The 14715-nt window shown below is 42.0% G+C and overlaps 1 protein-coding gene across 2 annotated transcripts in view; it reads right to left on the bottom strand.

The window, feature by feature from the left end:
- Positions 1–14715, bottom strand: part of TTC17 (tetratricopeptide repeat domain 17) — a 116319-nt gene that overhangs the window by 33075 nt on the left and 68529 nt on the right. The window lies entirely within an intron of this gene.

Genomic DNA, 14715 nt, shown 5'->3' with positions numbered 1-14715 from the left:
CACAGATAACTAGGAAGCTCAGGGAAAAATTGATCTGAGCTTCTTAATAGAAGGCTTTCCTTTTTTTTAATTTTAATTTTTTACTCCTTAACTTTTGCTATTTTGAATTAATGGTTGAATCTTATACTGCATGTTCCATGAAAGTCATCTCCAATCCTTTTTGGAAGTAGACAGGGTACAAAAACAAATAACAAAATGGAATGCCTCCTTTTGTAACATGTACCCACCAGACAACCTGAGAGCTCAGGGTTGATTGCTCACAAAATGCCATCTACGTTATCCCAATAATCTTCAATTGGTAATTCTGGCTGGTTCAGTGATTTAGAAGACGGCATTAACAAGGCCAAGGTCAGGAATCTCATATCTGTATTGACCAGACCTATGGCCACAGTGAATAACTTATCTTCGAAATGCACAGAATTCTCTGAGGAGGGTGGGGTGAGAAAGACGGCCGACTACCACAGCTAAAATCAACTTAAGGCTCTGAGTCCCACTCACAGAAGGTGTGCAGTGTCACCCTTAGCTCTGGTGGCATCTCTATCTCCCATCCCATCTTCTAGTCCAGAAAGTGGAAAGGTGTGCTGTCAGGCTGGGAGTACCACTGGAAATCTCTGTTATTCTTTCTTGAAAAAACTATAGAGCTCTCCCATTTGTTAACAAGTGACTATAAAATGTACTACTGTCCCTTCAGGTAAGTTTCTTTTAGGTCTTCTGAACCAATCTGCTAGTTTCTATTGTTTATTATTATTATTATTCTGAAACAAGCACTATGTAAAATAGGAGTCTGCAGAAGGCTATTCAAATAAAAATGGTTGGTTACTTGCCTAAACTATGTGGCCAGTAGTACAAATGTAGGGTTGACAAAGAGCTGTAATTTTCAGTTTCTATCTTGTTTGCTACCATATTCTGAATGTCCAACAGTATACCTGGCACACAGCAGGCACAAACCATTGTAGAATGAATGAATGGGAACTCAGGAATAATTTGTTTGTGAGGTTCTTGAGGATTTCCTGCTCCTGCCGTTGCCTTGTCCTGCTGGCAAGTCAAGACTTTTTAAGCTCTAACACCTTGTCATGTGTTATAGTATTGTCAACCCAGCTGAAGGGTAACAACGGAGAGGCAGGCATCGTGTCTTTAGCATAATGTCTGGCACACTATGTGATTCACAGATTCCTCAGTGGCTGACCAGGGAACGCAGCTGCATAGGGTTGCTGTAGCGATCCCAAACAGCAGCTTAATTAGAAGAACTGTCTGGTACCTGACTTGTAGCGACACAGTTGTCTCTAAGTATCCTCCTGTTACTTTAGCTTCCTCCCCTTCTTTCTCCAATGGCTACCATGGGATTCCTTGCATCTGGTCCTGAGACAGGAAAGGGTTTTTGACAGATCTGGCCACAGCTAAGAAGATGGGCTTAAAGAAAAGTGGCCTCTGGCCAAAGGCAGACTGCAGGTAACTAATTCTCCAGCATCCAGGTGAAGCTGCATAGGGATACTGTGGTATGAAGCCTATTTCCCTTCATTAACTACTACTTTTTAGAAAGCATGCATGTTGTTTAGTTGCAAAGAGTTCTGCAAGCCGAGTTCCCAAAGATGAATACTTCCCTGTGCCCTTACCGTATGGTAAAAAATATTATTATTAGAAAGCTCTTAGAGAAAGGGGCTTTCATGGATGGAAATCGGTATTCAAATCAAGAGAGACTTATGGAACTTGCTGCATGCTCCTGGCTGCTGCTGGCAGCCATCAGGCCTTTTCAAAGGCTGCGGGGTTGGGGTGATAGCTATTCCTAAAGAACAACATTAAATAAAGGTGAGGAATGGGGAGATCAAAAATGTGCTATGAGTTAGAAAAAAAACAGACCAACCTTATTTGTTGAGAGCCTACTATGTGCCCATCTCCGTGCTATAAGCTATAGAGGTGGGAACAGAAAGAACACGCGCTGAGGACTCTGACCCTGAGGAGTTAAATCCAATCAAGTTGGAGACACAAAACTATAGGGGTTAAACAATTCGGGACAATCATATTAAAATGGTCTTTTTAGAGGAAAAAAGTACTTGAGTGTAGTCACAGAATGCTTTCTAGATTAAGGCAGACTATGTGAGGCAGGATTTAGACAGAACAGAGGGCCAGAGAGGGCAGTCCCCAGAGGGACGACACTAGAAAAGCACGTATGTATATACTCACACACCCAGACACATGCACACTGATACAGGCGTAAGGGAGGCACCTGGCAGGCACTATTTCAAATGACTAGAACAAAGAATGTAGATAGAGGACATCAGCAAATAAGACACTCGGGGAAGGTGGGTGACATTGAGAAGGTCTGGGAAAGTCAGGAAGAAGATTCATTGTAAAGGGAGCATCTTGTTTGTTAAGCAGAAGAATAACAAGATGAGAGCCGCAATACTTATGAAGGCCAGAGCAGTAAATCAGTCAGTGGATTTGGGGGTGGAGGAGAGAAGGAAGACAGAGGACAAAGAGACCAATTAGAGGCATTTTCAACAACCTAAACACGAGTTATATAAGGAGAGGCAGGTTTAGGGTGCGGCTGAAGGGGAATTTAAAGGAGGGGGAAAGCGAAGGATGTGAGGAAATTTTAATGGAGAAAAATAGAATTTGGTGATGAAATGGATATAATGGCAAAGAATAGAGTAGGTTCAAAGATGAGTCCAAGATTTTAAAGCCTAATGTGACACAGTGGGCTTTCTGCTACATGACTGCAGTTTGGGTATCTGTGAGTATGAACACAGAATGCTATTGACAAAGAGAACGGAGTGAGGAAAGGGCAATAAATAGGATGAAGCATTGGGATTTCAGACACTTATTCATTAATTCATGTAAACATCTGTTGCTATGTGTCTCACAATGTGCTGAGGGCTTAGAATATAACAACCATGGAGCTCCCGGCCTAGACTAGAATGGATGGAGGGACATATGTCCAGACACTGTCCAATAAACTGTTGGAAATACAGAATTCAGGTTTGGTGAAAAGTCTGGACTGTAGAGGTATTTCAGAAGGTTTTTAAATTATGCTTGAAGCAAGAAGAAAAAGAAAATATTAGGCTTGCTGCTTGTGGGACAGATGGTACGATATAACCTAAAAACAGAGAGACCGGGACCCATATCTCTGTTTTTTCCTTTATCCTCTTTAACACGTACCATTTTCACACCGGAAAAAGGAGAATAAACACTGTGAAGCAAAGAGACCATGAGCACCCACAGGGAGGCTTATGAGTTCACGTTTTTGACGGGGATGAATCCTCTCCCAGGGTGCTGGGAGAGCGTACAGCTGAGTTTGCGCCATGTTAGGTAATCGGGCAAGAGTCACAGGGAAAGGAGAAGGGATGAAAGATGGGGAGAAGCATATATAGTCCTGATTACAAAAGGAAAAAGGAAAAGAAAAAGAAAAGAAAAAGAAAAAAAGGAAGAGAGAGAGAGAAAAAAGAAGGAAGAAGAGGTCCAGCTCAACCTTGCAGTGTTCCACACACACCTGGAGAGTCTTGGTGGAGTCTGGGCACCTCAGTTTAAGAGATTTTCAAAGCTCCTGACCCCACAGGAAGGGTAACTGATATACTGCACACACAAAAAAATCAGGCTTGAAAAATATTTTGCTGAAAAGATTTTTAAAAATTCCAGAGATTACTTCAAGGTTGGTGAAGAGACTAGAAGCCATAACAGAAGCGGAGCTGTTCAAGGAAATGAGGACACTCAGCTGAAGGAAGAGAAAACACGAGGGGTGGAGTAGGCAGGAACAATAATCACTTTCAAATATCTAAGGAGATGTGATATTAACGAGAGACAAGACCGACTTTTAGCCTTAGAAGGCAGAACTAGAAATGAGAAGTTATATTTTAGCTCACTATTAGGAATGACTTTTGAATGGTCAGAAAATGGAATGAGCTACCCAGGGAGAGACTGGGCACCCAAGGCAGCAGAAGCAGAGGCCAGACAATGACTCTTGGGGACATTACCGAGAGGGAGCGGAACATCAGAAGATAATTGAACGAAGGTGACTGTATTTGATAAAAAGCAGTATAATAATCTCGGAAGAGAAGATCCAAGATGGCGCCGTGAGTAGTCCTCCTTGTCTCTCGCCCTTCGAGTCTACAATTATTTGGACACTTATCGCTTGACAAAGGATATCCAGACAGCATCTCAGAATGTCTGAGACACCCACGCGACTATACATCGGAAGGCGGATGGACTTTCCTCCAGGAGGATGTGGAAATAGGTGAAAACTCTCTGACCCCGACAGGCAGCCTAGTACCCGCAACGGCTTTCTTCCAACGGATGCCCCCAGAGGATCCACACACATCTAGGGCAGGAGCGAGAACACAACAGAGGAGCGACGGTGGAAACAGGTGACCAGAACCCTACCTAAACCCCCCGCAATTACTCCTAAACGCAGAGGGAAACTTTGGAGTTGCACACCTGAGCCCGTGGGGAGAGTCTCTCCCCGCCATTGGCGGGGAGACCCAGCCTGGTGCTCGGGGCGCCCGGAGGGTCCCAGAGAGAGTCACGGAGGGTACGGAGGTCTCCCAGCTGCCGTTGCCCGCCCCGTGGGACTAGGGATTGCCGGAGATCTCGGAGAGGACCTGGGCTGGGGGAACTTTCAAAGGCCAGTTCTGCGACCCGGAGGGGAAGCGCCGGAGCTCCGCCTGGGCAGCAGACAAAACTCTCTGTGTGCCGTTAGCAGAGGGGCCACGCCGAGCATTCACGGCTCCGGGAGAGGCCCGGAAAGAATCCCAGAGGGCGGGGCGACCCCCAGCTGCCGTTGCCCGCCCCGTGGGGCTAGAGATTGCCAGAGATCTCGGAGAGGACCGGGGCGGGGGGAACTTTCAAAGGCTGGTTCTGCGACCCGGAAGGGAAGCGCCGGAGTTCCGCCAGGCAGCAGACAAAACTCTCTGTCTGCCATTAGCAGAGGGGCCACGCCCAGCATTCAGGGCTCCCGGGAGAGGCCCGGAGAGAAGCCCAGAGGGCGGGGCGACCCCCAGCTGCCGTTGCCCGCCCCGTGAGACTAGGGATTGCCGGAGATCTCGGAGAGGACTGGGGCTGGAGAGAGTTCCAGAGACCCAGCTTAGTAGCCTAGGGGGAAACCCTACAGGCTCACAGCAGCCTTAGGGAAAGCCTCTGCACAGCACCAGTAGAAGGCACCCAGCCGCCAGCCACAAGGCTGGAAGACCCCAGGGCAAAAGCAGCATAGCTAGGTGTACTAACCACAGACTGTAGAAGATGCCAATAGCTCTCCTGCGACCCATAGAGGACAAGTGAGATTCGGTGGGTGCCGACAGCAATGGAGCGACAAATATAAGTGATCCCACCCCTGGCCACTGGAAAAGCCCATAACACCGTTGCAGACCCCAAGGAGAGAGCACATCTAGGTGGGCTGCAACAGTAGGCACCTGCAGCCTGAAGCCCCCCTGTGACGGCCCCCACGGCAGAGGAGGGAATCCAAAGGGCCACTGTGGCTACGAAGAGGGGCCCAGGCCCAGTTAGCAACTACGAACAGGGTTCCTGGTTGGTGAAGTATAAACAGCTGCTCCCCCCACCGCAGCAGCTGAAACAAGTGAAAGGAGCAACTAAACTCTATCTTCATGCGGAGGCACAAATCAACAACATCAAGCAATATGAAAAAATACATTAAATCTCCAGAACAGAAAGAAAGTAACAAATACACAGAAAACAATCCCAAAGAAAATGAGATATATAACCTAAATGATGATGACTTCAAAACAGCCATCATTAAGATTCTCAACGAGTTAAGAGAGAATTCTGACCGACAACTCAACGAGTTCAGGAGCTATGTCACAAAAGAGTTTGATACGATAAAGAAGAACCAAACAGAAATATTGGAAATGAAGAACACAATAAAGGAGATTAAGAAAAATCTAGATGCTCTGAACAGTAGGGCCGATAATATGGAGGAAAGAATTAGCAATTTGGAAGATGGCAATATAGAATTGTTGCAGGCAGAGGAGGAGAGAGAAGCAAGACTTAAAAGAAATGAAGAAACTCTCCGAGAATTATCAGACACAATTAGGAGATGCAACGTAAGGATTATAGGTATACCAGAGGGAGAAGAGAAGGAGAAAGGGGCAGAAAACCTATTCAAAGAAATAATGGCTGAGAACTTCCCAAATCTGGTGAGGGAGATGGATCTTCAGGTGACAGAAGCCAATAGATCTCCAAACTTTATCAATGCAAGAAGACCAACTCCACGGCATATAGTAGTGAAGCTAGCAAAAGTCAACGACAAGGAGAAAATATTAAGGACAGCCAGGCAAAAGAAACTAACCTACAAAGGAACCCCCATCAGGCTATCAGCAGATTTCTCAGCAGAAACTTTACAGGCTAGAAGAGAGTGGAATGATATATTCAAAAATCTGAAGGACAAAAATCTACAGCCGAGAATTCTCTACCCAGCGAAAATATCCTTCAAATACGATGGAGAAATAAAAACTTTCCCAGATAAACAAAAATTAAGGGAGTTCATTGCCACAAAACCTCCTCTTCAGGAAATCCTCAGGAAAACCCTCATTCCTGAAAAATCCAAAAAAGGAAAGGGGCTACAAAACCAAGAGCAGAGGAGATAAGTAGAAGGACAACAACAGAGAGTAGCAGCTGTACATCAGAACAGATTAAACCATGGGACGAGAAACAAAGGAAACTGAAGAAAACCAGAAAACAAGACACAAAATGGTAGTGGTAGGCCCCCACGTCTCAATAATCACTCTAAATGTAAATGGATTGAACTCCCCAATCAAAAGACACAGAGTGGCAGGATGGATCAAAGAACAAGATCCAACAATATGCTGCCTCCAGGAAACACACCTCAGCCCCAAAGACAAACACAGACTCAGAGTGAAGGGATGGAGAACAATACTCCAAGCTAATAATGAACAAAAGAAAGCAGGTGTCGCTATACTAATATCAGACAAGGTAGATTTCAAAGCAAAACAGATAAAGAAAGATAAAGAGGGACAGTATATAATGATAAAAGGGACTCTCCACCAAGAAGACATAACACTTATAAATATATACGCACCCAACACAGGAGCACCAAAATTTGTAAAGCAACTCTTAATAGAACTAAAAGAAGACATCAACAACAATACAATAATAGTAGGGGACCTCAACACACCATTAACACCAATGGACAGAACATCCAGACAGAAAATCAACAAGGAAATAATAGAATTAAATGAAAAATTAGACCAGATGGACTTAATAGATATATATAGAACACTTCATCCAAAAACAGCAGGTTACACATTCTTCTCAAGTGCACATGGAACATTCTCAAGGATTGACCATATTTTGGGAAACAAAGCAAACATCAATAAATACAAGAGAGTTGAAATAATATCAAGCATCTTTTCTGATCATAACGCTATTAAACTAGAAATCAACTACAAGAAAAAAGCAGAGAAAGGTGCAAAAATGTGGAGACTAAACAACACGCTTCTCAACAAACAATGGATCATTGAAGAAATTAAAGAAGAAATCAAATATTATCTGGAGACAAATGAAAATGAGAACACGACATACCAAATCATTTGGGATGCAGCAAAAGCAGTCCTAAGAGGGAAATTCATCGCAATACAGGCTCACCTCACTAAACAAGAAAAAGCTCACGTAAGCAACCTCAAACGACACCTAACAGAACTAGAAAAAGAAGAACAAACAAAGCCCAGAGTCAGTAGAAGGAGGGAAATAATAAAAATAAGAGCAGAAATAAACGATATTGAAACAAAAAAGACAATAGAAAGGATCAATGAAACAAAGAGTTGGTTCTTCGAAAGAATTAACAAAATTGACAAACCCCTAGCCAGACTCACCAAGAAAAGAAGAGAGAAATCGCAAATTAATAAAATCAGGAATGACAGAGGAGAAATCACAACAGATACCAATGAAATACAAGAGATCATAAGAGAATACTATGAAAAACTATATGCCAACAAATTGAACAACCTGGAAGAAATGGACAAATTCCTAGACTCCTACAATCTCCCCAAACTGAATCAGGAAGAAATGGAGAATCTGAATAGACCAATCACAAGTAAGGAAATAGAAACGGTAATCAAAAACCTCCCCAAAAACAAGAGTCCAGGACCAGACGGCTTCTCTGGAGAATTCTACCAAACATTCAAAGAAGACTTAATACCTATTCTCCTCAAACTGTTCCAGAAAATTGAGAAAGATGGAGAACTCCCTAACACATTCTATGAAGCCAACATCACTCTGATCCCCAAACCTGACAAGGACAACACAAAGAAGGAGAACTACAGGCCGATATCACTGATGAACATAGATGCAAAAATCCTCAACAAAATTTTGGCAAACCGATTACAGCAATACATCAAAAAGATTATACACCATGATCAAGTGGGATTTATACCAGGGACACAGGGATGGTTCAACATCCACAAGTCAATCAACGTGATACACTACATCAACAAAATGAAAAACAAAAACCACATGATCATTTCAATAGATGCAGAGAAAGCATTCGACAAGATCCAACACCCATTTATGATAAAAACCCTCAGTAAAATGGGTATAGAAGGAAAGTACCTCAACATAATAAAGGCCATATATGATAGACCCACAGCCAACATCATACTCAATGGACAAAAGCTGAAAGCCATCCCTCTGAGGACAGGAACAAGACAAGGGTGCCCACTTTCACCACTCCTATTCAACATAGTACTGGAGGTGCTGGCCAGAGCAATTCGGCAGGAAAAAGAAATAAAAGGAATCCAAATAGGTAACGAAGAAGTAAAACTCTCGTTGTTTGCAGACGACATGATCTTATACATAGAAAACCCCAAAGAATCCACAGAAAAACTATTAGAAATAATCAACAACTACAGCAAAGTAGCAGGGTATAAAATTAACGTGCATAAATCAGTAGCATTTCTATACACTAACAATAAACTAACAGAAAAAGAACTCAAGAACTCTATCCCATTCACAATCGCAACGAAAAGAATAAAATACCTTGGGATAAACTTAACCAAGTTTAGAAGTTTCATTGTATAGAAGGATCTATACAATGAAAACTACAAGACTTTCTTGAAAGAAATAGGCGATGACATAAAGAGATGGAAAAACATTCCTTGCACATGGATTGGAAGAATAAACATAGTTAAAATGTCCATTCTACCTAAAGCAATATACAGATTCAATGCTATCCCAATCAGAATTCCAAGAACATTCTTCACAGAAATTGAACAAACAATCCTAAAATTCATATGGGGGAACAAAAGACCGCGAATTGCTAAAGCAATCCTGAGCAAGAAAAACAAAGCCGGCGGAATCACAATCCCCGATTTCAAAACATACTACAAAGCTACAGTGATCAAAACAGCATGGTACTGGTACAAAAACAGGTCCACAGATCAATGGAACAGAATTGAAAGCCCAGAGATAAAACCACACATCTATGGACAGCTAATCTTCGACAAAGGAGCAGAGGGCCTACAATGGAGAAAAGAAAGTCTCTTCAACAAATGGTGCTGGGAAAACTGGACAGCCACATGCAAAAGATTGAAAATTGACCATTCTTTTTCACCACACACCAAAATAAACTCAAAATGGATCAAAGACCTAAAGATTAGGCCTGAGACAATAAGTCTTTTGGAAGAGAATATAGGCAGTACACTCTTTGACATCAGTTTCAAAAGAATCTTTTCGGACACTGTAACTCCTCAGTTGAGGGAAACAATAGAAAGAATAAACAAATGGGACTTCATCAGACTAAAGAGCTTCTTCAAGGCAAGGGAAAACAGGATTGAAACAAAAAAACAGCTCACTAATTGGGAAAAAATATTTACAAGCCACTTATCCGACAAAGGGTTAATCTCCATAATATACAAAGAACTCACACTGCTTAACAACAAAAAAACAAACAACCCGATCAAAAAATGGGCAGAGGACATGAACAGACATTTCTCAAAAGAAGATATGAATATGGCCAATAGACACATGAAAAGATGTTCATCATCGCTAATCATCAGGGAAATGCAAATCAAAACTACACTAAGATATCACCTTACCCCCGTTAGATTGGCAAAAACATCCAAAACCAAGAACGACAAATGTTGGAGAGGTTGTGGAGAAAGAGGAACCCTCATACACTGTTGGTGGGAATGCAAACTGGTACAGCCACTATGGAAAACAGTATGGAGATTTCTCAAAAAGTTAAAAATAGAAGTACCCTATGACCCAGCCATCCCATTACTGGGTATCTATCCTAAGAACCTGATATCAGATATCTCAAGAGTCCGTTGCACCCCTATGTTCATCGCAGCATTATTTACAATAGCCAAGACATGGAACCAGCCTACATGCCCAGAAACTGATGATTGGATAAAGAAGATGTGGTATATATACACAATGGAATACTACTCAGCCATAAAAAAAGACAAAATTGGCCCATTCACAACAATGTGGATGGACCTCGAGGGCATTACGTTAAGCGAAATAAGTCAGTCAGAGAAAGACGAACTCTATATGACTCCACTCATAGGTGGAATTTAGTATATTGAGAAGGAGATCTGATCGGTGGTTACCAGGGAAAAGGGGGGGTGGGGGGAGGGCACGGAGGGGGAAGTGGTGTACCCACAACATGACTAACAAAAATGTACAACTGAAATCTCACAAGGTTGTAATCTATCATAACATTAATAAAAAAAAAAAAAATCTCGGAAGAGAGGTTTCAAGAAGAGTTTTAGGGAGCAGAGGATGGAAAGATAAGTGCTACATTCAAAACAAAACAGATTGACAATAAAAATCACACTTTCAAAGCAATGACCAGCCAAAGAAAATCCTTCCTTCAACATCTGACTTTCAAAACGTTTCCTCCAGAAAGTCTGATATGATTAACATCAACAGGTCTGAGTACTAGCCTGTGGTTTCTGAAAGCAAGCAAGACACATTCTACCTTTAAGAATAATACCATAAAGGGAATATGTCCCTTTGTTTCACACAAAAAAAGAGTATACTATGCAATTAGACAAACTTGGTTTCAAATTAGAACTCTATCACCATAGGACTTTGGGTAATTCTGTCTTGAGTTCTAGTGTCCTCTTTCAAAGGCAGCCATCTGACTCTGAAGTCAGAGTGTAAAGCTGTGGACTTGTTTAAGATTTAATGCATAAACAATAGCATACAATTTCAAGCCAGAAATCAGAAAGCACAAAAGGCTTAGCTTAAATCACTCGGACTAAGGCAGGAAGGGAAATGATTTACTTCTAAGAAGAAAACAACAACCATGCGTTCTCATTTGCATGAATGGTGTTCCTCTTTCTTCTAGTGGGGTCAGTACAGCAAGAGAAAACAGAGAATTTTGAGAAGATAAGTGAGAAAAGTGAACAGGGAACCTTTCCTGTCACAACTCTTGTGCAAATATGCAGGGCTCCCTTGAACCGAGCAGAGACTATGTGCATGTACTTGTGAAGACTCTGGCTCACAAGCAGCCCGTAAGTCCAGAAGCAGCAGAGTCATGCCCATGCTTGTAGAAGTCAACACTGGCTGAGTTCCAACTGTGCACCAGGCACTGAAATGTTTCCCTAAGTTATTTCATTTAAATGCTCAAAACCACTGAGGCATTTTGTTTATTTTTAAATTAGTGAGATAAAGAAGGCTCAAGATTTAACAAGTAGTACAGGTGGTAGAGCCAGGACCTGATAACATCTCTGACTACAAAACCTACGCTCCTCCTTCCACAGTCAAATTTACCTGAGAGGAATTCAGTACAAGATGAGGAGGTCTGAAAGCAGGGCTTTTCACATGCTAATCAGTGACACAGTTTTCACTAATCCTTAGCAAAATGAGAAAGAAAAAAGGACATGCATATAAAGTTATTGTGCACACGCGCACACACGCGCGTGCACACACACACACATACATTTATGTCCAGATACACACTTGATGGTGTAAGGTTGCCAACTGTCCATTTTGGTGAAAGATTGACCTTTATTCTGAGATTGTCTTTTTTGACATTAAAATGTTCTTTGCTTTATAAAATAATAGTAATAGCAGATGATAGGTTTCTTTAAAAATGACCTTAGCAATTGAAGAATAAAGTTCTAACCCACCAAACCCCTATTTTTCAGAAACACAGGCGAAGGACACAGTGTATGGAATCAGGAGGCCTGAGGATGAGCTCTAGCTACACCATCCACTGAAGATCTTAGGCACCTAACTTCTCTGAGTCTCAATTTTCTCATCTAAGATGGGCTTAATAATAATATCTATTTCACAGGGTTAACACATAATTCATGCTTTGTAAATTATAAAGTATCACAAAAAGCAGTGATTATCATAATAGTTTATGGTTACTGGAGAGGGCTTAACTATTTGCATTTCTTTAAATTTTCCTACAGAGTTTTCAAAAATTCTTTAATGTCTCTGCTTGGCTTTTAATATAACACAATATTTGTACTAAAAAATGGAGTTTTTCTGACTCTGTTAACCACACCATAGGAGGCATGCTGGTATGAATTTGCTAACTTATACCACGACTGTATACCATGGACATGTTGTCAGCATCTAGGGAAAAGAAGAAGGTACTCTCAGAGTTTAGACCTATGGTAAAGAAAAGTTAGTACCTGAGAGTCCAACTAGTAAGTCATCATCATACTATGGATTAAATCAGCGATCTGAAAAGGAATCCACCTAAGAAACTGTTTGCATGATGTTGAAGGGACCTGGAAAACACCTAGTCTCAGCCCGCGCAACTGTACTGTGTCCTCAGCATGGAGATGGCATGGAATTAGATGGGGACCATAGACTAAAGAAACTTAAGCACTAGGTTATACTCTGTCTCAAGGAATGAGGTATTCAGGAGACACAGAGCAAGAATTTGGTTAGGTTTTATTCTGAATGGTCCTAGGAAAACAGACTCTAGTTTGGTTGTCATGAGTATTCTGGTCACTAGGGAGTAGTACTGCTCTGGAACAGGGACAGTTTCCAGAAACTGAATAAAATATCCCTTGTCGATACTCAGTTTCATATGTGTGGATTTTGAGTTTATCAAGCCATTTCATGACGTCACATTTTGTTGTGTGGGTACCTTGATGCCAGAAAGAGACACGAGGCTGCCAGGTGCCAGAAAGGAGGAGCCCCACTGGACATGAGCAGACTGGCTGTCTAGCTTAAGAATCGATCTCTTTCGAGTTGGTAAATGGGAGTTAGTTTCCCTAAAGCCCAAACATTTCTGATAGAACTGATTAAACTAATTTCTCAAACTGCAAAGGTGAAGGTCATAACCTCCCCTTGGAGGTCTAGCTGGCTTCTCTTAGACATCATTTTTTACATACAGTATCACTTAGAAGGAAACACAGGATTTTGTAAGTGCTAAATATGTTAACCCAACCTACACAGGAAGGCAAATGGCACATTTCATACTTTAGCAAATAGTTACTGTATACAGGAATATAAAGTTATACAGGACATGATACAAAAGAAGCTCATAGTCTGCTGGGAGACAAGACATACAAGCAATTAATATTGTATGAAATCTGCCTTGACAAAAAGCAGGAACAAGACAGCAAATGGAGCAACTAAATGCTTGGAGACCTTTGTGAATGCTTCCCAGAGGAGGTGACACTTGAGTGCATCTCGGAGATTGTAGGAGTTGTCCACATAAAGCAGAGTGCACAGGGGCCATTCCCAGCCTGCGCAAAGACATGGAGGCTCAAAGCAGCACGGCATGTGAGGGAGATGATGAAAGGTTTGTACTCCCTGCTACGTAGGCTACTAGAAGATGGTACAGTTGGAGGCAGAATCGAGGGCCAAACCACCTTATACCCTGCACTAAGACATTCGGACTCTCCCACGGTTAACAGCCATTGAAAATTTTGAATGCAGGTAACTTACAGGATCAGATCTGATTTTAGAAACAACTCTTTGGACACAGAAGAAATTGGCAACAGAGGTTGCTACTGCTCCTTACAGTTTCTACCAACTACATGTATTCTCTCTCTCTCTCCTACACACACTCACACACACGCACACACACACATTCTCTCTCCCTCTCTCTCTCTCCGTACATAGACTGAAGTAAAAGATTAGATACAAGGAATCCACTTATGAAGCTACTGCAATAGCCCAGGCAGAAATAAAGAAAGTCAGAATTCAGGCAGTGGCAGAAGGAACAGATGAAGAGACGACAGACTGAACAGGTCTTAGGGACTGATCTGATACAGTGGTGACTGGATGGGTTGTGTCATTAACAGAGAGCAGGGACACAGGAATTAGAAGCAGTTCCGGAAACAGGGTGAAAATGAGGACAAGCTCAGTTTTGGATATGTTAAATCTGAAATGCCTATGGCACATCCAGAAAAACAGACCACTAAAACAGTGGAAAAAAGATTGGAGTTGTAGAGAATGTCTTAGCTGAAAATATCGATTTGGAATCATTGGTATACTCAAAAGTATCTGAAACATCAGGAGATAACACAGAGAGTGATAAGACAAGAAGACCAAGCTTACGATCCTGGGTAACCCAAAAAATAAGGGGCAAAGTAAAGAATAAGTGAAGGAAATTGAAAAGGATGTTTTGAGGATATGAAGAGAGCCAAGAGCAAGTGATATCCCAGAAGCCAAGAGCAGAAGGACACGTGTGAGTGTTTCAAGAAGTGGGGAGTTGTGCACAGTTCCAAACGCAGTGAAGTGGTTAAGCAGGCTGAGTATTAAAAAGAAGTCATTCAT

The sequence above is a fragment of the Equus caballus genome, chromosome 12 (genome assembly GCF_041296265.1).
Source record: "Equus caballus isolate H_3958 breed thoroughbred chromosome 12, TB-T2T, whole genome shotgun sequence".
NCBI classification, from domain to species: Eukaryota; Metazoa; Chordata; class Mammalia; order Perissodactyla; family Equidae; genus Equus; species Equus caballus.
This window is presented reverse-complemented; position numbering and strand designations above follow the sequence as displayed.